Below are 27,707 nucleotides of genomic sequence, written 5' to 3' on the forward strand. Positions count from 1 at the left end.
CTCCTATCCCTCCACTTCAACCACTCAACAAATCCCAAGTCCTCCACCTTTGACTGCAAAGCTCACCCATAGCATGAAGGCTGCTTGTGTCTTGGCTGTCAACAAGTAAACTTAAACCTTCAGTCTAACTAAAAATACACTCAGCTAGGTTTCTGGACGGAAATCTCTTTGGGTTTAAGTCATAACCTTTATCTTCAATATCCATTCACACTCTGTTTAAATCTTGTTTATCCTTTCTAGGTTCTAACAAGAATCCACCCAGGTGTAACTGCATAATATTATCCTTTAATTATGAAGGGAAATAAAAGGCCTGCATAAGAAGTCACACACCCACCCTTCCCAGCACACCTCTTCTTATCCTGGTTGTCATGATTAAACATCCTTATACGGGAAACTATTATGGTCAATTATGGAGTTACGCTGTTTCCACTACAGAGCAGAGCCCCATTGTATTAGACATTGTGTAAGAATCATAAAATAAGGCAGCCCTCAAATTAAAGAACTTCTGGCAAGCCTGTCCTGCAGAGGACTCCTCTGGCATTTGCTGCCTAAGACAGGGCTCTGGAATCCCTCCACTGTTCTCTATATGATAAACAGAGAAAAATCTCAAGAGAAAACATACATCTAAAAGTAAATGTCAAGCACACCTAGAAACACATTTAACAAAGATTTTTAAGGAAAAGCTGGACAATCTCAGTGATTTTCATGGGCCCAACAGTTTCTTCCCCTAGGTTGTGTGTGCATGTTTACCACAACGCACCGAAATACATGAGAAATGCATCTGACAGGTGCCTGAAAATACTCCAGTTTTCAAGGCTTATAAGAATGAAAGGCCCAACTCTGACAGGAACACAAGCCAGCAATAAATGCAAAGAGTCACCTTTCATGAGGCCACTGTGAAACACGTATGCAGCCAAGCCGCTGTGCTTGCTTCAGTGGAATAACTTCAGTAACACGTGCAGATTGACATGCAAATAAACCTCTTGAAATTGCACCAAGAAAGGTGGAGAGAGAAAGACAATCTTGATTAAAATTTTTTGAAGGACACTACTACGAGGTGCTTAGTTATGATCAGCTCAACATAAATTATCATATAACCCATTTCCAATGAGAATGCAATATGAGCTAAATTTTACACTGATTTACAGCTTATGAAGGCTTCACTGAAAACCCTGTCTGTTTCACAACTTCAGGTCCATACAGAATTTAGGTTTGTTTTCTTTCATCAAATGTGTTCAATTGTGTATTAGGATTGGAAGGTCAAAGAAACAGCAACAAAAGGATTTTAAAGAGAATGCATCATCTCCTATAAGGAGATTATGACCCCTTTGCAAATTCTGAAAACTGTGTTCTGCTTGCCCTAAACTGATTGAAATGACATCACTACAGAAACAGTAATGTAAGTTTTGGAAAGAAATACGATAATGATTGTTCTGTCCAAAGTATTTGTCTGATGTTTTCAGAGGCTTGATTCCTACTTTTAGTAAAAAGACATCTACCTGCATGAAGCCCATTTCATGTGTGTGTCCGGGAAAGACAAGTATTGGCCAACTTAGCAACAGAAATGCATTTTTCTCTTCCTATTTTAACTCAACTCAAAGGCACTGAGAAATCTTTTTAAAAAAATCCCACAGACTCTAACATCATCCACGTTCTGGTCACAGTTGGGGCACACAGCCAGAAAAACAGCAGAAATTGTGATTTATTTGTATTAGTGTAAATGAGATCAGTGTCTAATCTCACAGCTGCAACTGTATGCCAAAATGAACGACTTGCAAAACTGTATTTTAAGGGATACCCCTTTTAACAATCAACAGCCACAACAAAAAGATTTGGATTTTTGACAGTACTTGGGTTTTGAATTTGTATCTTGACTTCAGGGATTTTTGTTTGCTTGTTTTAATTATTATTATGTCATTAATCTGTTCAGACATTATTTCCCTATAATTTTGTATGTTGCTTTTAATAGCGTATTTTGAGATACCGGCAAAATAACCCTCTCCTCCACTATTAGCTCCTTTTGTGCAACCCGTAGCGCTCAAAGACGTGTGTGATTAATAGCTCTGCCAGCATTTCCCATTTAAAAACTATCCTTATTTTATCTCTTTTTGCTCTGCTCCTGATCTTCCACAATTTTCTGATCCATGCAAAATTCCCACTGGCAGGACCTTCATGCAACCAAAAAATCTGCAACTTCATTTCTCTCTGCTCCTTTTCCACATTGCCTCTCAGAAGACCTCATCAATTTTGTTTGACTGGATAATAACCAAACTTAAAAACACAAACCTCCAAGTAGCTGAGTGTCGGCTCTCAAAACCAACAATTTAGCACCTTTGGAAGAGCTCAACGCCTTGCCAGACCATAGCAATCTGCTCTGGCAATGATTTTCCCATGTCACTGTTTCTCGGAATCACCATTTTGTCATGAATTTCAAGAAAATAGGAAAAAGTATTTAAGCAAGACCACCCACAATCCATCACCAAGCAGATAGCACAGGCTCTATATAGCAAGCATTTTGGTCCTGCACAGGAAGCGTAAGTTACACTTCCAAAATTATTCTGTCATCCCAATGACAACTATTATTATTATTTTTTTAGTCTAGTGTTTCTCGGCTGTGTTCAGGTAGCGGTGTCTCATCAGTATCTCATTCAGGTGTATGAGGGAAGAACCTAGCAGCCCTGGGCTGGAAGCCAAGCTGAGTGACGCTGAGCACAGATTTGCTCTGCCCCAAGCAGAAGCCAGTGCTGCAGAGGCAGCAAGGGCGCAGGCTGCATCCCAGCAGTGCCTTGACACAGGAGCCAGTGCTGAAACTGTGTGCTGGGAGGCTTCAAATCCTACTCCTTTCTAATCTACCTCATGAACAAGCCTAGGGCTTTATAGCGCAAGGACACAGGAGTTACATCTCTAATGCCAGCATGATGTTAAGCTCAATGAAAGACAATTGAAACTTTGAAGGAAGAGAAAAAAGAAACAAGGCACAGAAGAGAGGAGGTGGAAAGGAATGAATTGCTTAGAATACATTTTTAAAAATACATTCTTGCCGGTAAATGATAGAAATAAATCAGAGGTATGAAGTCACTGGTAGCTGGATTTAAAAGAGAGTTTATGATCATTTGCTAAGGGGCCAGCATAAAGCATAAGCAAAACCAGTAAAAATACAGCTTCAACTAGCAATGATGGTGTTAAGCTATAAGAACAAATTCTTTGATATAAACAAAATTATACTTCTTCAAACAGGCTATAGGCAAGTTCAACTAAAAATCTCTGCTTTAAAAGTTTTTGTCTAACCAGCCAGTGATCAAGGAGGGCAATGGAAACAAAAATGGGTAAGTGAATTTTCTGTGACCTGCTCCCACTGAGCTGTACAAATATACGGATATCTGTATCTTTGATGCTCACTTGAAATACATCATTTTCCATAGAGAGCAAACCAAGAATTACAGCTTTTGTGTAAGAAATTCCATGAGTATCAACAACTCCCCTCCCAGCACAATTTCTCTCTTTTTTTCCCCTCTCTCAACTGCAGAAAATTTTGAGTGAGTTGAGGTAATTAGAAGAGCTGAAACACTCTTTTCAGCTTAAAACACAGGTGGACTAGAAAGCTGTAGGAAAAGGAGCCAGGCTTGGCCTCATGCAGATTTCATGCCATTCTGACAATGCTGGAATATAGTGTCTGATGCCATTTCTTTCTGTCCTAGAAAAGCTGCCAACTATGACACCATTTATTAAACATATTAGCAAGGTACAAGTCAAAGTGCACACCTTCTACAGATTCAGTGGCCTGATGTTCTGCATGCCAGAAACACTGTACACTAAGCTGTGAACAACAAAACCAGCCTAACTTGTGGACTGAGATAACCCCTTAAACTTTTCATCTCTTAAAACTTCGGTTTACATTTCAATTAGGTCACAAGTGAAATCCACTTGGTCATGTCAATCTACAGATGACATAGCTCGATCATAAAAATCATCACAGAGCTAAGTACTACTGGTAATCTCAGTAGCAGGCAGCAATACTCTAAATTAGAAACATGTGGGTGGGTTATGTATCTCTACTATCTGACTTCAATAATCCACCCTCTGAGGTTTTTTTGTGGGCTTTTTTTAGGTTTTTTTTTTTTTCATTATTCCTAAGGGAATACATTAGTACAGCACTGGGCACTCTGCTCTGGGTGTCACTGTATGAGCAGGGGTTAAACCACATGGACTCAAGAGTTCCTGCCAGCATCACCCAGCCCGTGATGCCGTGATAAAAGCAAAATAGTCCAACAAAGGTATACTAAGAAATGAACATGAGTAGAAATGAACAAGAAAAACAGAGGTGGCAGTGAGTCCCTCTCACAAAAAGGCTTTACAGCCTACAGATGCTGGAGAGATCCTGCTGCCAGGTCTGTGCTTCTTGCAGGAGACAAAGCCTAAGATCAACAAAAACTTTGGTACAATTAATATCAGAATGAATTTTTTTTCCCCTTCCTCTCCCAAGGATTTTTTGAATCTGGTTCTTACAACTAAAAGCCAGTGAATTAAGCATAACACATCAAACCCCTGTTAACACCCAGCTTCCCGCAAGGCTGAATCCTAACAACTCTGTTTTCTGCCTACAGTATGTGCAAGCAAGTGGAACCATCACATGCACTGCATGCTAAAGGCCACAGCCTTTGTCTTCTCCAGGTTCTGTCTATTTCAGAGGCTAACATGCTGCAATTAGTCTAATTAATGTGAAACAATGAGCTGTGTTACCACTTATCAAATTGATTGTTCCCCTATCAAAACAAAACAGGCTGGCTTTTTGATGTAATTTCAAGAGATGATTTGAAATGTCATGTTGCTGCAAGCCAATTACCTTATGACTGGAGTCACGGTCAACAGAATACATAATTAGCACGAGTTTGAGAAGGCTGCTTACTGCTAGTATGCTAATTAACTGTCTTTTGTCATAAAACAAAAAGGTTGTAGCTAGGGTTGTGAAATAGGTCTTTTTTATTTACATTTCTTTGCGCTTATCAATGTGAGGCATGACAATGCAAAAGAATGGAAAATTTTAATTCTTCCACTCCAAATTAATACTGAGCTGCAAGGTCAGGTACAGCATTTCAGGCACAGCACTGGGCTACCAGTAACACTCAGTGCTTCCATGTGTGACTGCACAACCTCCCGGGACCACAGAAAATTGAGCATCAGTTTAATCTACACCAAAGAGGCAGCATATAGCAGCCACAACCCAACTGCTGGCCCTCAGTTCATGCCAGAGGCTCTTTGCCTAGGATAGGACTTCAGATAGTTGAGTCCTGTCTTGCTAACCCCAAGCTATGCTCTCCAAAACCCGAGGCAGAACTACTGACTGGTGAAGTTCCTTCTGCTTCAGTGCAGTGCTCTAAAGAATGCTTAACAAGCACGTGTGGGATAGTAAATGAGTCCTGCTTATAAGTAGAAAGCTTCATATCTCAGCTGCTGCCAACTCCTCTCTGTCACCTTATTTGCATGATAAATCTTATATTCCTTGGGCATTTGTTAAAGAGTTGATCCTGCATGGCACTGGGCACCATCTATGCCTATAGGCTTCAGAGGGAGGCAAGGAATTCATTACTTTACAAGATGAAGACCTACCTGAAAGAAACTGAGCTTAAAATCTGGCTGTCAGCAGCTCCTGTTCTACCCTCCTCATCCCTACCCTGCAGAACAGGTACATGAGGAGCACAGAGGGCATGAATCAGCCTGGTGAATCGGCACTAATTCCCACCAATTTAAATTCTGTTTTTCCTTTTCCTGCCAATAATTCCGCTCTTTAGCTAAGGTTTTGCTTGGCCTGAGCGACTCCCGAGAGCGAGGTCTGGAATTGCAGGAAGTTTTAATGATGCTGTTTCACTAACAGCTGCTGACTTACAAATCCTCCTATTTGTCGTAAAAACAATTTTGTTTCTCTGTGCATGCTTGGTTTGAACCACTATAAAGATAATTCTCACGCTTCTTGATGGCCTTTAAAAGCAAGAGAAATGCGTAAATCACTTTTCTATAGAGAGAACAAATTAAGTGTTCAAAACCTAGATCAAAAAGTTGTCAAGCTTGTTTTTTTTTTTCTGAAGACTTCGTTTAAATTCAAACACAGTCTACCCCACGCTAAGAACATTAAAGTTTCAAGCCCCAAAACAACATAAAGTAGATCATTTTTAAAGTCATCACTACTATGAAACCAGTAGGTGTTCTTAAACTATCATCCCGCTTTCTCTCTTCCCATCTGAGCTGAATTCAAGTTGTAATAAAATTAAGTATGCATGTAGGAAGGCTAAATTTTATCTTAAATGATGAAACCTATAACGAACAGGAAAACACTCATTTCTTCTGGTGCTGTCATTTACTAGAATCAACATCATCCTTCCTGTCTTTATTCAGCAGAGAAAACAAAACTAATCCCAATTTCTAAAGAGCTGGCTAATAAAGGAGTCAAGGGATCATTAGTCTAATTAACTCATTCCTGTTTTCAGTTTACATTTCATTACACTATTACACTCTTTGAAATGTCATTTTTTAAATACCGTGGAAAACTCTTTAACATATACATACTATGTTCAACAAACCTAGGGATATATAGAACAGTTACTCAATTTTAGTAAATTAATAGTTTCTTGATTTGCTACTAAGCATGTCTTGGCTAAAGCCTTGTTATGAAACTCAGTGATACAAAAATCAGTCACTTGCTTTATGTTGGTGCTTTCACTATCTGGGTATTTGGTAATATTCAGAGAGATGTCCTTGCTTCCACTTTTTATGCTTATTTCATTTTTTACTTATCAAAAGTAAATCATGATACAGTTTGCTCTGAGTTTCTCTTTCTTTCCTTCCTCCTCCCCCCCCCCCTTTTTATTGGGTGTCTTTCTAAAGCTAAACTATCAAGTCACTTACTGCATTTTAAGTCAATTCTTAAATTGATTTAATGAGTCACTTACTGTATTTTAAGTCAATTTTTAAAATCATACCATTTCTGTTAATTAATGGTGACTTCTGTAAGCAGTTGTTTGGAGACTAGCAACATGAGCTAACACTATGGGCTTGTAGGCTTGTACCATTACATATGTGCAGATGCATCTTCATAAAAAAAAAGTTCTTCATGTAGCTGAAGAGTTATTAAATATCTTGTGCACACAAAAACAAACAGGAAGAGTGAGACTTAGACCAACAGACACACAAATGCAAACTTGCATACAGCTCTTTCCATTTAACACACTCTACTTATTTACTGGTGAGCAAATAGTTTTTGCTAGGTATTTAACCCAGTAAATCATTAAATGGGCATAATACTGCATGTGACTCGGCCATGAGCACCTCTTGGATCACCCACACAGCTCAGCCAGAGCCATACCACAAAGAGCTGGCTAACTGCCCAGGCCTTGCCAACAGGCAACTGTTCACAAAATACCTGTAGAAGTAGGGGACACCTAAAAAACTGAGGTGGGCACAGCTGGCATGACGGTCTCACCGCTCTCTTTTCTAAACGTCCCTTTATGAGATGTTAAGATGGAAGAGCCAGCTGCACAGTGCACAGATACATACCTCAGATCACTGCCAGAATTAGGCTATGCAGGCTGGTGCGCAGCCATAGGGTTCCCTGACTGAAAACATCAGATACTGCTAGTCCTTTTTTTTTTTTTTTTTTTTTTCTTTTAAGGAATGCTAACAATTGCTTACACTGACTCCAGCATGCAGGCAAAATAAAGACAGACACACTGAAATGGGAACGAAGCACGACAGCAGCTCTTACATGAATATGATCCAGTCCTCAATTCCTCAATTATACTTGCTGCTGCATGAGCCCAGTTATTAGTCATGCTGGATAAGAGATCTGAACCTGATGTACATGAGTCTTTTCTTGAATGACTGAGACTTACTGAATCACTTTTTAATACTTTCTGGTAGGAAAGGGCCCATTGCCGTGGCAAAAATTCCCAAACACCTCTATTCTGGAAGCTGGAATTTGGTCTTTTGGCCAAGCTGAGCCTCCCAGCAGCCTCTTGTAACTGCAACAGCCACTAAGAGAACAGTGAGTATTGCTCTTCTGTTCTACAGAAGTGAAGAAAAGTGAGAGAATTCAATCAAGCAGATCCCTTCACTCACTCTTTGCCACAACCTCGTATTTCAAAAAACAGAGAGATGCCTGTTGATGGTGGTCTCACTTTCCGCTATACAGCTGCTCACAGTCACCACAGACATCCTTGGACTTGGGATGGGGCTTTAAACCACCAATATTGAAAAAGAATTGCCTGAGAATATGATTTTTCTTCCGAAATCTCCCTGATGGTGATGCTGATTACCACAGCAGAAGAGGTTTATTAAGAGATATTTATCCAAAACTTGAAACTGATGTGAAACTTGAACAGTGACAACCATACACATACAGCCATAGATTGCAGGATATGTGCAGCTTGCTTCTGGAATAGCAGCTGTGAAACCCCAGCTCCACAGGAAGCAGAGAGTACAGTGCAATGCTGTCATTTGTCACCAACAACTGCCACCAGCAGGAAAGATATGCCTTTAAAAAGGAGCAGAGGAAGACCGTGAGCACAGAACCTGGGTTGTTTTCAGTGGCTTAACAAGGATTAAACCACATCTGTTAATTAGCGTACTTTGAGAAGCCTAATGAAAAATAACATTTCTGTCTGTGAAATTAATACCTATATCTCCAGTATCAGATTTGCTTTAGAAGGACTGAACGCAGAGGGCAGCTGTAGTGAACAAGGCACCTACTAATGCTCCAACAACACGAGGTGAGCATTAGCTCTCATTAATTCGTGTTCTTGGTGCTATTCGGCATCGCAGCTAACCTGAAGTGATGTAACAGGATGTGGCATGCCAGAATGCATCACAACGTGTGCAGCATCATAAAAGCAAACGAGCCCCTAACAACTAAGCTTTCTTGCAGCCCCTGGCACAGAGTTCAGCATTCGTGATCAGATGCCGTCTTATCTTTATTATCAAAGTATTACACCTTGTGTTGCTGCTTCAGTGGGTATTTTCTCTCATCTGTTCTCTAAACCAACAAAAGCAGGTCAATGTATCTTCATTTAAAAACAAAAGCACAGAATGCTGCTTACAGCTCTGCCTCACCGGAGTGTTTTGTTTTCTTTCCCTCCTTGCGTTTTTATCTGATACACCCCAAACCTTCTCTTGTTAAGAGAAGACCAAGGAAATTAAGAAATTAAGAAATGTATGCTATTATACTAGCAACTCTCTTGAGAAAAAAAAAAATCTGGCATGTAAAGGAGCCCAAAACACTAGAACAGAAGCAAGCACAACAGCAAAGCTGTGGCACTGCATGCTCCATCTAACAAGGTGTTGAGCACCAAAGCCCAGGGGACTTGTGGAACTCTCGCTGTGAAGATTAGATGCAAGCACTCACACAGGACACAGCAGAAATATGAAGGGACATGAAGTAAGCAATCCCAGCAGACAGCCTGTTGAGATGTCAGTCAGGCACTCTGCCTCCACCACCTTTCACAGAGCTAAACATCTCTTTATGTCAGAACAAATTGGGCAATTCTCAAATCTTTTTTCCTTCCCATGACTTCAATGCAATGAGCGCGGGGAACGGGAATGAGAGGAAGAGCGGGAGGGAGCGTGAGGAGACAGTTCAGCTCAGTTCATGTGAAAGCACTGTGACACGCTACAAGGCTGTGTGCTGATACTGGCACCTCGCACAATCTTATCGGAGAGGCTCCAGCAGCAGCAGCCGTGCACCACAGGCCTCCCTGCTCTTCCATTACACCAGACTGCCTCTCCTTTCACATGCAGCCCACTGCGTCCTTCGAAAATAAACCCCAACACCAGAGCAAAGGCCAGCATTTCCTTATTTATGCATTTGCCACCTTCCCTAATTCTGCTCCTACCTTTCCTCGTTATTCCATCCTGGAGCCCTAATCACAGCTTGCTCCTTGCACAGAGGTATAATGGAAAACATAGTCTGCAGTGTTACTTAGGTTTACTCGCAAAAAATCTGTACCAGATACTTGCCTGTTTTTATTTCTTCCTCATTTAAATAGGTTGAGTGACAAAAATATGCACTGATCTTATTTTTGCAGCCATGAGAAATCTTCCCACTGACCCTTCTTGATGGTGCAACTCCATTAAGACAACTCCATGTGATTATTCAGAGAACTGCCTTGACTGATTTTTAATATTTAAGCCAAGAAACATTGCCTTAAAGCAATCAGGCAATTGTCATTCTTAAAAAATAATACCAATAAATAAAAATCAAAAAAAAGTTTAACCCAGCTAACTTGAAGCACTCAGTGAAATGACTGGGACAGTTGTATGTGAGAAGGGCAAGATTAAGCTTCTAGTCCAACTTTAGGTTATTAAAGTACTGAATGATAAAAAAATATATCCTAAAGTCAATATTCAAATTAAAAAACAAAACAGAAAGAACAACAACTGCAGTTTTAAAATGTGCAAAGTGAAAACGTGACAAGAATCAGTCACTGTCAGACCCAGCCATCTACTCCTTAGATCACAAGCTTATTGCAAGCTTAATCATTCATACAAAATCAGCCATTTCTAAAATTTGTCAGGACACCTCAAAAGTTGGAAAATATTAATTGATTATAAAGTAAAGAATGAATGCATTACATTACAATTTCATGTTTCCATTTATGACAGCGAGTGTATGATGCAGACATTACCAGGCCATTTACTGCCCATTACCTCTAAGAAAAGAAGACCATACTAAAAAGAAACTGTGCAGCATTTCTGGCATTTGTTAAAGGAAGAAAGCTTTATAAGAAAAAAAGAAATACTACTGATTTTTACAGGTGTTTAATAAAGATAAGCTGAAAAAAGGGTTCCCATTTTAAGCTTGGTGATAGCTAAAAATGCATTCAAATATGTTCAAAAAGCAATCTGAAGTCTCCTAAAAATGGGTGTTTAAAAGTATTCAAGAAAACAGTAAAAATGCAAATAATATTTGTCACATTATTGTAGGATATGGGAGAAAAATACTCATAAATTCAAAGAACCCTGCTGAGGCAAAATGCATTTCATTTAAATATGACATTATTTGGGAGTCATTAAAACAGAAATAATGTTTATCGTTTGCCTTGTAAAGGTTACCTGAGAAAACAGCAAAAGTTTGCCTGTAGCAGAATGAGTGGTGTGAGGGACTGTGAGCATAACTCCCTTAATTTCAGTTGTTACAACCATGCCATAGGAAATAAAAAGACAATGTAATTGATAATTCATTACTGTAGAATTACTGCAGTAAAAATAATGAGAAAGAAAGAGCATTTTCAAGCACCTATGTTCAATATTCCTATACCTTTCATATACATTACAATGCGGCTGATAGTAAAAAGGATGAGAACAGGAACTGTTGTCCTTATATTAAAAATGTGTTCAATCCTGACAAAGAACAAAGTATAGACTGCCTTGAATTTCCTACAATAACTGCTCTTGTCCTTTCATTTACACATTTTTCCTTTTTTTTCTTTTTGTATGGAAATATAAACCCACCTAGTGGGGCCTCTAGGCTATACAGAGGTAGGCTAACATACTGGTTTTAATGCAAAGAGCATGAATCTCTTGATTAAAACATTCAACCTTCCTGAAACGAGATGTTTTATAGCTTTTACAATGAAAAGCCTTCTGCAACTTGAGTTCAGAAGCCTTCTTCTATGCAGACTTGCATGAGTGTGTATACTCCTTTCAAAAACATCAAAATAATGCTGAAAAGCCCCACAGTTCTGCAGTCACCATTTTGAGCTTAAAACTGTCCATTGCAGTCAACTGGCACCACTAACTTCCGGCTATTTGTGCATTTAAATCAAGGTGTAAATGCACACAGAGACCTTGATTACCCAGACATTCAGGCAATAGCTTGACTACTGTGAGCAGCTTTTTGAAGAAGCAATCAGATTAAGCATCCCATTAAATATCCGATGAAGGTAAATCAAGTCTTAGCTCTTAAAATTTGATCCTCCATTAGAACCATTCACATTTGTAAAAAATAAGTTGGCTTAATTTTGTCACTGACTTTAAATGCATTCCAAGCAGCACTTTTATGCAGTCTAAATCCAGTTTTAAATCCAGATGTAGAGGACCTGACATGAAAACCTAGCTCCCTCCCAGTATGGGTTCAGTGGCTCTTGTGAGCATGAATGGTTTTGTCCCTGCACTCCCACATCTCCTATCTCTCAGGCAACACGTGGGGCCTTTCCTAAAGCTGTTCTGAGAAGAAAGAAGTGTAAGGCCAGCAGAATTCTGCTGAAGATCTCCACTGCAGACCAGATCCGACTAGCACCACACAGTAACACCACAGTCTGAAATCTTCACGTGGCCCACATAAATTTCTATTCAAGTTATTTTCTTTGAGCCTGAAATTGATCTGTGATGTTCTCTCTGCAGACTCACCATTTACATAATTTGCTGTTACTCCTGCATCACACACTTCTCCACTTTGTGGGCTAAATTCTTCTCTATGGAAGCAGTCAGGCGTGGGCTTAACTTGAAGCACAAGAGGTCCTGGGAGACTTCTGTGCTGCTGTTCACACGCTACACTTAAACATACCCTGATTTACTTAGTTGTATGGCAACCTAAACCTAACAGAACGTTGTGTAGCTTTTAATAGGGGATACACAATGACTGCAAGCAGAACCAGGCTCATCTCAGATTTGTACCGATGTGCCAGCATCTCGAGACGTCGCTGCATTTTCATAACAAGGAAGAGATTTAATTTCTGCAGATTTCTGCGAAAAGCAATTTGGAAACTTCGCAACAATGATATTGCTTCCCATAAATGCGAAATTGGTAAAAACATCATGAGGCAAACACAGCACATTCGCAATATCATTTTTTCTATCTTAAGTACCAGCATTATTCAAAGACATTACACTGTTAAGTATCCAAATAATTCATTCATTTTAAGAATTGAAAGCATAATATTATTTTGTTAAATTAAGCTCTCTCTTACCCAAATCCCTCTTTTCCACTTACACTGAGGCAATAAAGGCATCTGAAAATGAGCCTGTGCATAAGGCTTTTATTTTCACTTTCAAGGCTTTGCACCTTTTTGACTGCAGCGTGCCTTGTTGCTGAATAGTAAAGTGCTTGCAGCTCCTTGTTTTTGAACCCAAAACGAGCCTTGAGCTTCAGCATGGCATTCCTACCTTCCATTGGCAGCGGGAAGGAGCAGGCTGGCAAGGAAAAGCATCACCTGCCTTTCACTTACTGGCACCAATACAGGATCTCCAGTTATAAGGAAATGCTGATAACTGAAAGTGACTGCTTAAAATGATAGCAAAGATCAAAAGTTCTGACTACAGCAGGTTGGGTTGGGAAGGAGGGGGGCACAGCACAGTAATAAGCACACCATATTAATTGATGAACATCAGGACTTTGTGGTCATTTAACACTCCCTATAAATGTAGGCTTGATAACAGTTATTGATCTCAGTTTTCCTGGAAGAGGATCCCTGGGCTCAGCAGTGAGCAGTTTTGCTTCTCTCAGTTCATAAATACAAGAATAGAGCTATTGCTAAAATGCCACCCTAACAGCTAAAAAATGAAATAAGAGTAACATTTCAGTGCAATGTCAGAGAAGTACAGATGTATTTCTACAGGGGTTTTTGAGCAGGTATCCCAAGGTTTATATAGTCTCAAATTCCCTTATGGGAAACATCAGATTACCACAACTGACCCCTGATATCGTTTGAAAGTATTGCTCTTGCAAAGGCCTGTTCAAACCACAGAAGTTACTGTTTTTATTCAAGTCATTATTGCTCCTTCTTGTGCTACCATGAAGCTGGAGCACCCCTAACAGTGACGTGCTCAGCCCAGCAGCTTACGAGATGGGCCCACAACAGCCTCCTGCTCAGAATGAAGGCACAGAGGGACAGGAGGTCCTGGGTTGTGACATCTCCTGCATCAGCAGTTACCAGAATAACATCAACACCCACAGTCTCTCTCTTCTTGTTCGCCACTCATAACTTTCCCCATGTTTTTCTTCTTTGTAGCCTTCTTATCCTATAGCTGTCCTACTGAGCAGTCAAATCAGAAGCTGACTTCCAAAACATCCTGAGTTGCTGCCAGAGCATCCAATGTTACTGATATAACATGAATTAAACAGAAAATTATCCCCCTCTCTCGTTCTTTCCACCTCCTCTTCCCCAAAATCAGAAGAACATCCCCTACATCTCCTGATCTCCTGTTCAGATTAGACCTGGATGTCAAAGGAAGGGCCTCAACTGAAGTGCATGTCCCTTCCAACTCAGATTGCAAGAAAGGCTACACAAGTAGATGAACTATTGAACTCAGTTCTCTGCCTTAAAACACATTACACTGGGATCGTTAATGCACGGCATAAGTATCCAAAAGATGTAACAGAATACTGAAAAATGAATTAAGGACGTATTGCCATCAACTCCAGCAAAATAATAAAAGTAGAGAGATTAAGAGGCAAGAATATCTTTTTGAATTGTAAAATAGGTTTATAGGTCTTCTAATAACAACTTTTACTCAAACCTTACATAAATAGGCTTATACGATACAAATATTATGTGGGCTATGTGGAAACTACAAGGTCCCTAATCATGTTTAGGGATTACTTGACAGAACAGAGACATTTCATTCCTATTGGACCTAGGGATTACAGCAAAGAAACATCTAATATTCCATTTTTTAATTTCATGCATTTTTTATTTACCTTTAATGATGCTGTATATATTCATCATCCTGAAATATTAAAACAGTATGAAAAAAGTAATAAATTGGTGGAAAATTTAGGGAATGGGAATGCAACAGCACGCAAATCATACACTATCAAGTGCTTGATACACATTTAAAATTACTGCCTAGTACAGCAAAGCCAAATTCCTGGCAGATTTCTGAAGCGCAAAGTCACAATAAGAAGATCAGCAGAACAGACTGAAATAATAGAATATTCATCCCCCTAATCCATATGCAATTCTTTAGGGCTTTTTTTTTTTTTTTTTTAAACAATGCATATGAGGTCTGACTGTATTCAGGATTTAAATAAGTTGTCTCTCTCTTTCTCTCACACACACGCACACATACACACACTGTATTTTTGTTAAAAGTATATACAGTTATCATTTCTGCTCTACTGCACCCACATTGACAAGGTTAGCACATTTCCTCACACCTCAGATGAAACAATAGCATTTTAAACAAAAGTGTTAAAAGAAATACATTTATTCATACCATTGAAACCTCCCTGCAACAGCATTGTTCGAAGGAGGAGGTCTAGTTTGACTGGGAAAGATATTTAATTTTTTTTTTTTTTTTTTAACTCTTTCTTTCTTCATTCTAAATAATTACTGGTTAATTCAGAGCAATTTCATATTTAGTTATTGGTAATAAAATTTTGAAACCAGTATTAAATCTTTGAGATCATGCATTTATCTCTAGACAGAGGTAATTTTAGATCTAGCATTGTACAAAGGGAGACGAATAAATCATCAGTTAAAAGACAGATGCTGATGATAATAGTGATACACGTAGGAAATATGCGTGAGGATGGACGACAGTGGGGGAGGGTGGAGGATAAAGCTCCCATTGCCATGCAGGAGCCTACTGAATTACTTTCAAGTGGTGCAAAAGCCACAACTGAGCCACACACAGCAATATGAAAAAATTCATGCCTCGCCAAAGTGATGTACAAAGCTTGGGATCAAGAAGGGCTGCGTTTGGCCTCCGGTGTCAGCTACTGCCCAGGACTTGATGTCAGGGCCTGGCAAGGGGGAAGCTAATCCAACCCCCTTCAAATCATGCTCACGTGGTATTAGCTGACATTGCTATTCAAATGGCAAGGTTGTTGTTTTAATTTCATATCCATTAAACAAGCAATATAAAACAGTTAATGAAGGCTTTTATTTTTTTGTAAGGAATATGCTCTCTTTGGTAAGAGCCTGCTGTGATTTATGCATCCACAAAACCAGGATTTGCCTGTATTATGAGAAACATCTACTTACGAGGGTCTGTGCTTATTATCACTACCTGTAAGCAATATGCACCTATTACTGGCAGATTTGGGGAGGGAAAAAAAAAAGACAACAACCAAACACCCATACTGAGCTCAGCAGGAACACTCCAACAATACCAGGACTAGAACATATCCACCCTGCTTAGGTATTTTACAGGCACAGAAACAAAAGAACAAGCATTCTGAGAAAGTATTTGATCTGTACTCATGAGCAAGGAGTTGTGAGAGGAAACAGAAGGTGAACAAGCATCAGAAAATATGATTAAAAAAAATCAGTGCCTATTAATGAAATGAATTTGGGAGAGAAAGACTGATAAATGCTCTGCAGAGACACATTGAACAAAATCTGAAAACTATGAGGGGTAGTGGCTTTGCTGCAAGCTTACCATATTTAAAAGAGAGGCAAATAAATAGGATGCAAAATACCCCATTTTTTTTTTTCTTTAAATAAGGCTGTAGAAGGAGGTAGAGATGTATTAAAGAGGAATAAAGTACAACCTCTGAAAATTACAGTATGCTTAAAATACACATGGCTATTCTTCCTTCTGCTACCCTGTATTAACAGGACATAACACCAGTCCAAGTGAGTCTTCATTTTAGTGCAGGAAGCTTTTGCCTGTGTCCAAAAACTAGAAAAGACCAAGAATGCTTTTGCCCAAATTTTAGAAGTTTGTTCCAAAACAGAGCTATTAAGCTGCTTCTGCTCACATCTGTAAAAACTGTAACCACTTCTTAGCGTAAGGAAACAAACTACTCCTTGTTCACACTCTCCAGATAAATGTCTCAACCACCTCCTTTAGAAAGCTTCTAAGCAAGCAACATGAGACATATATTTGGAATATGAAAGTTTAATCCTACTCATTAAAACACGACAAACTTATAATTAACTGAGAATGGAGTCAATAATGAGAACATCCTTCATTGTAATGATGTTGGTACTATCAGCTTGTAATATGGGAATACACCACAAGGAAAGTGAAGTGTAATAGGGAAAATAACAATTCAGTTGCTAAAAAAAAAGTGGCCTTGAAGTTTTCACTTTGGTCCAATCTTTAAAGCATAAATTTTAAATCCTCAAAAGTTACATTTTTCCTGCCATCAGACAAGATAATACACTACTGTGTTTTCCTGTGATGAGGAATAACTCAAGGTCTTACAATGCCTGATTAATCTCACAACCAATATTTAGAAAAGGTTTCTCTTTGAGCTAATCAAACTTGACAAAAGCAATCTTCAAAGTATGCCACATTCACTGATTTGTAAGATACCTCAAACTTGTGTTTTATCAAGTGCAGCTTAAATTAGCAACAGCTCTAAATCCACTTGCTTGTACTATCTGCTGAATCTCACAGGCAGTGTATGAGGAACACAGAAAACACACAGGTCAAAATTATTAGGACAAAGTATTCTCTTCCTTAAAAACAGATGCTATTTTAGCCTGAAGTCAGCACCCAGCTACATTTCCACACTGACTTTATGATGTACTTCTGGAGAATATACGCTGCTAGCATTCACTTTACCTTTGCTTCTGGAACTAAACTGCCTTGACTGTACTGGATAACTTCTGTCCAGTGATTCTTCCAAACAGCGCTTATTTTTATACAATTGAATCTGTATACAGTATACTCATTTCTTTACGTATCAAAGGTGTTGGCCTTTTGGCTTGACTGAGACACAACGAGTGAAGAGGAATTGTCTTAGGCTGAAGGAGTTAGCTATAAAAATACCAAAAAAAAAGTCTATTTTTCATTAAAACATAAAAGTAAAGCACAACAAAACAAATCTAGCAGGTTGGGCATATATGTTCTAAGTCTTCCAGTGCCACAGATGGATCACAAGGCCACAGTTCCTAGAGAAGAGCACTGTCACTATGGAACAGCTGCCAACGTGAGTGCAGCTAGCTGGGAAGCACTACAGACCTAGCAGGGAACAATGTAGGAAGCATATAAACACCTTCACAATCCCTTTTTTAATATTGATGCTTCTCCTCTTTTCGGGAATGTCCATGCATATGTGACCAGGATTTTCCTATGGTTTGGGGTCCAGTTTGGCTGCACAACCCCTGCACCAGAAGAGATTCTTTAAGAGGGCAGCAGAGCAGAAGGACGCAAACTATGAAGTATAGCAGTAGTTATCTATTGCAAATACTCAAAAAGAAAATGAGGCTTCCAGCTTTTTCTTCTCTTTATGCCATACTTAAGTTCAGGATAAATCTCTCTATAAATCTCTTTCTGAGCTACTAACTCCCTTTATTTCTTCACGGTTGTGTACAACATAGACAATGACTGTTCAAGTGATCTAATATCATACTTCATTAACAAAGACACACATATCAGAAGTTGCTAGTATAATCCTTTTCCAGACCCAAGGAAGTATAACCAAATATTGGGTAACACACTCTGAGAAGACTATCAGTGAGTTTCTCTATTTGTTTATATAAATGGGCTAATGCTTTAAAGTACTTCAGAGCACTTAACCAAAGCAAACAAGCACTTGAACTTTAAATATCTAGCAAGAGGAGCTATTGACAAGTATGACTTTACTTAGTAAATCTTAATATCTTTGCAAACTTGAATTTACAGTCTCTTCATGAGGAGAAACAGCAGACTCTTATCTCAGCCTCAGCTCTACCTCATGCTCCCACACAGTGAGAGGGGTAAGCAACTTCACACTCCCCTTTTATTTCTTTTTGTTTAAACAGACTGCTTCAAGTTTTCCTGGATGAGCACCCTGGGCCCACAGTAGTCTTCAGAAAGCTGTTTCTGAAGCTGAAACCAGAACATTATTCTCTCTCTCATTTGTCCTGTAAAGTACGATTTCTCCATCTGAAAGAACTTCCCTTTCAGCTCCTTGCTACCCACAGGCAACAAAGCATCAATGATGGAACACATCTACCATGCACTTTCTGAATAACTCCCAAGAGGTGAATAATGCTGTGGGAAGAGCTCGCTACTCTCAGTAAAACACTGAGCAGAAGCATTCCTCTGGTGAGCAGCCCTGTAGTAGAGTCAGTTTGAGGTCCGTCTTTTTGGTCTTCACACTTGTGAAACCCTTCTTAGCTACTGCATTATATACGATTAGAGTGCTCGTTCCTTAGCCAAAAGATGATCTGATGTCCATATACGTTTCCGCTGAGAAACCAGCATCCAAAGAAATGGTCATAATTAGTATTCTGTTGGTTTAAACAGTATTTTTTTCTTTGAAACGTTATGACTTCATGTAGGTCAAGTACCACACAGCTTCATAGCTGGACTCTCTGCCAAATCCGGTTTGCTGTACCTGAGCTGCACTCAGTAAGGATTTATGTGTCTTGAGGACAGGTCAGTGGCAATTTTCAGAAGGATAAAACCACCAGTACACACCAGATCATCTCAAGCCCTAAGTTTGCACTGAGAACCATGAATGCTGCACTTAAAGCAAGCCTTTCCATCCAGCAGCAGGCTAAAATCCTGCTGTAATTTAACTTTTTTTTTTTTTTAATTTGTTTTGTACTCAACTTATAGCACATGTCTGTACAGTGCAGGAGTGTCTGCCTGGAGGGTGTTTCCTTGTGCACACACCTGCATGAGTGTACGCACATTGAGTGAGTTTGGTGGCACAGCCTATTAAAAGATTTGCACTAGCCAGACTGGTAACAAAGATCCCTCAAAATCTATTTTACTAGAAATAAAAAAACCAAACAACAACACAGGAGAGATGCAGTTGAACATATGAACTACTCAGTGATAAATCTTCAGTCTAGATGCAGATCCTGAAGGAAACAGCTTTGAAATTTCATTGAAATACCCTTTATTTTATAAATAGATTTTAATAAATAAAACAGCTGAGAAAGAAAACAACCTTTCTCAGAGTTTACAAAGTAATATGTCTGTTTCTTATAATTTCTCAAGAATCCTGATTTTAAGCTCAGGTGTCTACTAGCACATGATCTCCACAGTTGATGCTGAAGAACACACAGTTTTAATCAAATTAATATTCCAGAGCCCAGTTTTCTGATATTATCTTCCCCTCATCCCCCCAGGTAGGTGTTTTTCTATAGAACTATTTCTGCTCCCTAATCTTAATCAGAAAATGAAACTAGAATTAAGGTTATTCTTGGTTGCTCTGTTCAAGATATACTTTGGTCTACTATGTGAAGCAAGTTGGATTTGGACATACTGAGTACACATCACAATGCTCTGACAGGAAACTGAAAATAAATAGAAACTAGTATCTTTTTTATTGTTAGTAATACAGCGCTCACTTATTTAAAGAACAATTCTTATTAGTGAATGCATATTTGAAAGATCAAGTCCAACTAGAAGAGCAATATAGCACACTTTTGGGTACAAATATCCCAAATAAAATGCTATCTCGGAACAGTGATAAAAACATGGCTACAACAAAAGAAAGTGTAATTCAGTTTTCAACACACTGCAAGTAACATGATGTAATTATTTAGAAAGCCATCCATGACCCCATGGTTTTGGTAGAAATGAATTAAAGGGCAAAACTGAAGGAGAAAAACTCAGACAAAATGAACTCAAAGAGAAAAGATAAAAACAGTGGGGAAAAAAAACAACCAGGCACAGGGAAAGTACTGGTCTACTTTGTTCTAATAATAGAGTCATCAACAGAGTATCTATATGCACTAACACCTAATTTGAGCATCCTGAATTCTGATCCTGATTTCCAGAGATGGCAACTACATATTTAAAAAAAACTTAAATTGCTCATTACTAGAAATAGATTGATTTGCATGAGAAAGTTAAGAACTAGATTCCCATTTTTTTTTTTAATGAATGTTAAGATCATAGGCTGAGCTCTTAAAGTGAGCCCTAACTACCAGGTTAATGTTTTCCTCACGTTGGTAGCAGCATCACTGCCCCTGGGAACGGTACTGTGTGGGAGTGACATTGGAGTAAGCCCAGCAAAAAAATGGACAACAGCTTTGGAGATGAGCATTGGAACCTTTCAGTATCTAAGGAGGGGCTATTAAAAATAAAAAGGGGGACAAATTTTTAGCAGTCTGTTGTGACAGGACAAGGGGAAATGGTTTTAAACTAAAGGAGGGAAGATTTAGATTATATAGAAGAAAGAAGTTTTTGCAATCAGGGTGGTGAGGCACTGGCACATGTTGACTGGAGTGGTGGTAGATACCTCATCTCTGGAAACATTCAAGCTCAGGCTGGATGGGGCTCTGAGCAACCTGATCTGATCTAGGTGGTCCTGTTCATTGAGGACACTTACAAGGAGTTGGACTAGACAATATTTAAGAGTCCATTCCAACTCAAACAACTCCGCAATTCTATAACATGTAGCTCTGCTCAGCATTCAAAGACAAACAGAGAAACATCAGGATGGGAAGAAAAAAATCATCAACAGTAAGAGACTGGAAGATACCTATGTTAGTCTGACAGCATATGACAACATGGGTCAGGCTTACAAGCAGCTTGGTAAGGGCAGACCCTTTGGTAAGGGTGGAAAAAATTGGCACATGTTGAACAGCTTCCAAAGCTGCAGCCCTTCTCAACTTTTCTATTTTTCCATTTGCTTTCTCTCCTTCAGCAAAACTTGCTGGTAGAAGTGCTTGACTGCTTCTCTTATTCTTATGTACATGAATTCAGAACAACCAAAGAAAAGGGAGCTTATCCTATAAGAACATCACCATGTAGGATTGATCCAGTGTGGTGCACATCGGGCACAAAACACTGATTGCAAGATAGCAGCCATCATTTTCAACTGCTTCAAGGTTTTATGTTTTAAATTGTGCACTAAATACTAACTTTAGACAGGGCGGGGTTTCTTTGCATGTTGGTTATTGGGTTTTTTTTGTTTTTTTTTTTTTTTGTTTGTTTTTTTAAATCTTTTTTTTGCTAGAGTTTACTAAATTTGATATAAGTAAGTGACTACACTAAGATATAAGATAATTTGCTTGTTCAGACAATATACCGAGGATCTAACAGTGTTTTCCCACATTGCCAGGTCTAAAAATTATGTTGCCAGAATTGACATCCCCTGAATGCTACAGATGAAAATTCTTAATTCAGCATTTTTGTGCATTAGCACTTTACCCAAACACAGTTGTTCACGTTGTTAAGAACCACCCCAAAGTTCTTATAACTCATGCATTGCCCATTGCTCTGTAGGAGACAGTTTTTGTTGTACCAGATAGTGGTTTTTCACCCTCTAGGAGAGGCAGCCACCATGATCTTTCTCACCTTTCTTTACTCAGAGGACAGTGAGGCAGTGGCACACCTGCCCAGAGAAGCTGTGGTGCCCCATCCCTGGAGATGCTCAAGGCCAGGTGGGATGGGGCCCTGGGCAGCCAGAGCTGGGGAGGTGGAATTGAGTGAGCTTTAAGGTCCTTCCCAACATAAGCCATTCTATGATCTGCAAGCACACAGCACATTTTCTTATTTTAAATGCACTGCACAATCACAGCTGCTAGAAACACAATTACTTAGCACAAACTACTACCCCCCCCCCCCATCCAACCACCCTGGGCTCTAGAAAAGTTCAGAAACAGGACCCAGATTGGACGGCTGGCATAAAACAGCAGTTCACACTTATTCTCTCCAAAGCCAAACACGAGAGAGATGAGCAGCACGCTGCTGGCCATGGTCTCCCACCACCCCAACTCCTGCCTGTGCATTCTGCCAGAGCAGCGCACAGGAGAGGGCGCAGATCCCCTTCATCACTCACCATCCTTTTCTAGTCACATTCACTACGCATTGCACTAGAAAATCGTAACGGTGTTAAAATATTTTGGCAGGATTTGTTATGGCCAGATCACTCACTTCCTTTGGGACACACAAAGCCTCCTCTGGCAATGAAACAGCCAAAATGTCAGCAAATCCTATAGAACAAAAAAGGGTCTGTCAATGTAGAGCTTAAATGAATCTCCATTAAATGCAAGCAAACAAACAAACAAAAAAATACGCATAACAAAGATACACACACATAAAAAGAAACAGCCTAGAAATAGTCACTTTTTATTAACATTTCCTTTTTTTACCCTCCAGAAACTTTTTAGCAGCATTCCAATGTATTCATCACCAGGTGCTATTAGAGAACAAGCTCACTCCAAGTGTTACCAATTCACAGACAGATTAGAGGGCACATTAATAACATAGTTAATATGAAGTGTTTAGAGCCTTTACGTCGGTGACAAATACGACTCAGCCAAATTTCCTGACCATTGAGGCCACGGAGGAACAATTTGGTAGATTTCATCAACAGCTCTAATTATGTTCCTGTCAAGTCGAGAACAAAGTAATCCATAACTGGGGGGCTGCTCAGAGACAGTGGCACACAAGAGTAATTTATGCCCAAGACATAGGGCCCTTGTTGTAGTTAGAGAGCACAGCGCCTGACTAACAAGTGGCTTCAAAAATGAATTTATTAGGGAAAGCGCAGCCCACCAAAGTGCAGCCTCACGTGATGTTACAAGGGAAGGACTTGTAGCCAGCCTTGTCTATGCCAGCATCCCAGTTCATGCTCTCCCCAAGCTCTGTAGGCTCTAAAATGCAGGGCCTGAGCTCAAAGCATCACTCAGCTGGGAATGGGACTCCAGGACCAAAAATCACATCAGTCCCCGGAACAGAGGCTGCACCACAGGTGCCCTCTTGCAATCCCATAAATAAGGCACTAATGAAACACGCAGAGGGATTATTAGCAATAGTGAACTAAAATATTGCCATATACCACACACCTCTTACCACAGCCCATCTGGGAAACAGGCTGAGAAGAGGAAGAGGGGGCAAAATGAGGGAGAAGCCGTCATGTAATTTTGAGTCATTTTCCACTGTGATCTATATTGGGATGCAGCTTCTGTGCTTTAAGACTGTGGGGGAGGGGGGTGCTGGGGGAAGGATATGTGTGGCACTCATGGCATTTCACAGAAAGGCCACGTATCTCTGGGGTTGGGAGGAGCATGAAGTCTGCTCACTTGGGACTGACTATTTTGTGAGTAGTTAAGAGAAAACAAAAGTATGCACTGCCAATGTAATTAAGAATAGCTGTAAACCCTTAGAAAAATAATTATAACCAAAAATTAGACTTAAAACGTATGTTTATGACAAATATCAAATGCTGAATGGATTTTAAAGCACAGTTTTCTGAAGTTAGCTATGAACTAACACTCCTGTCAGCAGTTTAAGGTTTATATTTAACTAGACAGACAACACAGAACTGAAAAAGTCATTTTGCTGCTTTATATCCTTTATATTCCTTTATTTGATAGCAAAGAAATAAGCTAATGAGATTGGCATCAGCTAACTGAAGCAGCAGCCTTCCTGAAGGGACTGAAGCACTGGTGATGGGAGCACTCAGACAAGACCTATTTCAGACTGACCACTGTTACAGGAAGGCTGCTTGCTGAGTTCCCCACTGGTAAAATGGATGCAACTATGCATCAGGAAGGGCATCATCCTCATGTGTTGTATCTTACCAAGGGATTTTTGGCTCTGGCCTCACTGAACTATGGGTATTAGTTACCTCACCTTATAAGAACTGGTACAGATCAACTGCAAGATGTAGCTGGGCAGCACAACAAAGAAAAACCTTTAACTTCTTTCATGCTTTGCTAAGATTTCTTATTCAAGTTTGCTTGAATGTATCCAAACCTGAAAATTCTCTGCTGCTAGGTTTAGGGAATTCCCCAGTGCCTTCTGAGGCGGCTGGTATTAGTCTTACAGCAGAAGCACTTCATAGAATTATGATTACTTGCACCTTATAACACTTTGCATCCAAGGATAAGCAAAACAACAGAACAAATAAAACACACAACTCCCCTCCTTTCCCCAAAAAAGTCACTCCACAAGTATTGATGGCTTAAGCCTCACAAGGAGGCAGAGGGAAAAGGAAAAGACACAGTCCTATTCTACAGATGCAAGAAGAGAAAACTGGTAAATCACAGAGGGTAAGTGAGAAGCCAAGCAATGTCTGGACTTCATAATTCCCAGGCTCGTGATTCAGTCACAAGACACGCTTCCTCTCCTGGTGAAATGTCATGCTGCCTCATGCTTCTGTTACAGAACGCATTTTAACCAAGTGTAGCAAAAGCATGATGATCCCATTAAGTATCTAACATCTAATACCTTGTGAAAACTAATTTAGTGCTTTATCAAATCTCTAGTTTGTATGTAGAGCATAAACTGGCTACATTTGCTAATAGGGCAGATTGACCCATCCCATATATTATCAAAACACATCAAAGTCTGCTGGAGGACACAGCCTTAGCTACTTATTATCCTCTGCATTAACTCTCTCACCAGCTACTCAACCAATACGTTTTCCAGTAACACATCTGTCATGATTTCACAGAGAAATCAGCAATTCTGAGCAGCAGGGCAGTTAGAGACAGATAACAGGACTAAAACCCATCGCCCGACTTCTCAATCTGCTGTTAATTGGCAAAAAACAGAAACCCACGGCACCAGCCTTGCACAGCAGCACTCCATTGCTGGCCTCCAGAGATTCCCCGTTAGGCTTGTATTTTTAGAGCTTTAGTCATTCACATGATTTCTGCATGATTTATTACATATGAGGGAGAAATAAAGTGATATACTAACATCAAACTTACAAGGTGATTTTTAATATATATATATTTTGTAAGCAGAAAAAGGGCATCTTATGCAAGAGAACATGTGGCTTCGTAATCAGGAAAGAAAGTGCCAGAATATTACTACTAATAATGTTAGATCAAATGAGAACATCTTTGTTGGCTTGGATGCCATGCAATCGTATCCCTGCCTGTGATATATTTAGAGTATTGCTTGAGACACTATATAATGAACTGTAAATTTTGAAACCACACTTCTTAATGGCTGTGAGCTCACCTCCATGTCTAATAGAGGTACTTTTTTTTTTTTTTTTAATTACAACTGTTACTAATCTCTTTCAGGTAGTATTTGTCTTTGGAAATCTGACCCATTGTATGTGGGACTCTCAGAGACCTTCTCTGACCACTCGGCCACCTGAGTTACCAATTATCTCCATAACCCACTGGTGAGGAAAGCAGCACTGGAATATTCCAGAAGAAAGCCAAAAAGAAACTCAACAGAAAGGAGAAAATAAATGTTTCACTTTTTGTATGTGATTATTTACAGCTGTAAAATATAAGCACAGCCCTAGCATGGTGCCTAGTCATTCACATTTAATTCTATGGCTTCCATTGTTTTGTTCTGTACAGACAGTTGGTCAAGCACTGATTTCCTCTTTTCCCTTATAATCTGTGGCTTCCTACATCTTTAACCAGTAATATAAACATGTAAAAGGCATTTTGGGGTGCAGGATGTTTCAGGGATGTATTCTCAGTTATTTCAAGCCCATTGAAGACAGGTCATTTGTCACCCAGCTGTGGTTGGTTGTCACCAACCCAAATGGGTCAATACAGCAAGTTTTCTGCTGGGTGAAACATCTAGTCAGAGAAAAGAATGCACTGAAAGCAAAAAAGAGAAAAGTGGCCAATGAGTGAAAATGCAACAATTCTATGTTACAGAATTTAGCTGTGAGTCCTTAGAGCTTTATCCCATCTTACTTCCCTGGATGTTGGTTTTTTTTGGTTTTTTTTTTTCCCTTCTGTTTTTATTTTGAAATCACAGGAACTATACAGCCTACCAAGGCTGTAATCACTCAGCAGGAGCCTGGCACAGGCACAATGCAGCCACCAGTCAGGCAGTGGGGAAATAAAGGAAATCTCTTTCTCCCTCTCCCTGTGTTGCTTAAAAGGGGCTCGGCATGAATGAATCTTCCCGGTAGCCACCAACAATTTCTTATTCCTTCCGAGCAATCATCAATTTCAGTATCAAGTGGTTTAGTGGATCCACAACTGGTAGTGGCAGCAGAGGAAGCCCAGCATGCAAACGTTTTGGCTAATTTAAAACCCTTGTGCTGCCGAATCAAACATGACAAGACAACAGTAAAAAGAGAGGCTATTATCCCAAATGAGAGGCGGCGGATAGCTGAAATTGGCTTGAGTGGCAGAGACAAAAGAGGTAGAAGGAGCAGGCACGATAATACCAGATATAGCATGCACATCCTCCCCCACCCCCAGTGGGCTCACACGTATCACCATGAGAAGGGAAAAAGGCAGCATTTCCAAGTTTCACGCCCAAGCAGAAAAAATACACATAAAAGGATACAAAATAAATTAGCAGCTGGTAAAACATCTGCCCCGTGGGGATGGAGAAACTTAACTTACAAGAGGCATCGCCCTTGCAACAGAAAAGCTAACGCTCTGAACATTAAAACTGTCATTTCCTACTGAATTAATGTCCTGCTGCCCAGAGTTCATCACAGTGAGTTGAGGACCAGAAGCACTGATTTAGGATGGAGTAACCTTAAAAAGAGAGTAACCTGAGGTGCAGCCACTATGTACCAAGAGCTCGCCAAGTTCCCAGAGCTCAGGGCTGCCAGGGGAGGCAACGCAGAGGGCAAAGGAATTAATTTTGCAAGGCATTTGGGAGACCATGAGCAGACTGATGATGTTCAGAGCCATGAACCCTGGTGATGGCTTGCAGCTCACAGAATGACGACCTGTGGGATCACTGGAGAGCAAGCAAGTTGTCTTTTGCAAGATTAACAATTTAAAAGTGCTGAAATTAATTTTGTTTAATAGCTGTGGGTGCAGACTCCTCACAAAGTAGGTTGCAAGGTCAGCAAGCCTCCTAAAGCCTTTTAAAATGCAGTTTTTTACAGGGACAGTAGATTTAGGGTGGCTGAGGTCTTAAAGATCTAAAAA

At 39.7% G+C, this 27,707-nt stretch overlaps 1 protein-coding gene across 8 annotated transcripts in view; it reads right to left on the minus strand.

Moving 5' to 3' along the window:
- ESRRG (estrogen related receptor gamma) overlaps positions 1-27,707 on the minus strand; it is a 382,468-nt gene that overhangs the window by 197,977 nt on the left and 156,784 nt on the right. For 3 of the 8 annotated variants that reach the window (XM_042817791.1, XM_042817801.1, XM_042817757.1), the window contains one exon: positions 22,762-22,820. The exons of 4 other annotated variants lie outside the window; for them this stretch is intronic. The gene's annotated coding sequence lies outside the window, so the exon portion shown is untranslated. Of the gene's footprint in view, positions 1-22,666; positions 22,741-22,761; positions 22,821-27,707 lie in introns of those variants that run through there. One more of the 8 variants, XM_042817780.1, reaches the window with a different exon arrangement.

The sequence above is a fragment of the Centrocercus urophasianus genome, unplaced genomic scaffold, assembly GCF_019232065.1.
Source record: "Centrocercus urophasianus isolate 14NV4802_14NV808 unplaced genomic scaffold, USGS_Curo_1.0 seq_10, whole genome shotgun sequence".
NCBI classification, from domain to species: domain Eukaryota; kingdom Metazoa; phylum Chordata; class Aves; order Galliformes; family Phasianidae; genus Centrocercus; species Centrocercus urophasianus.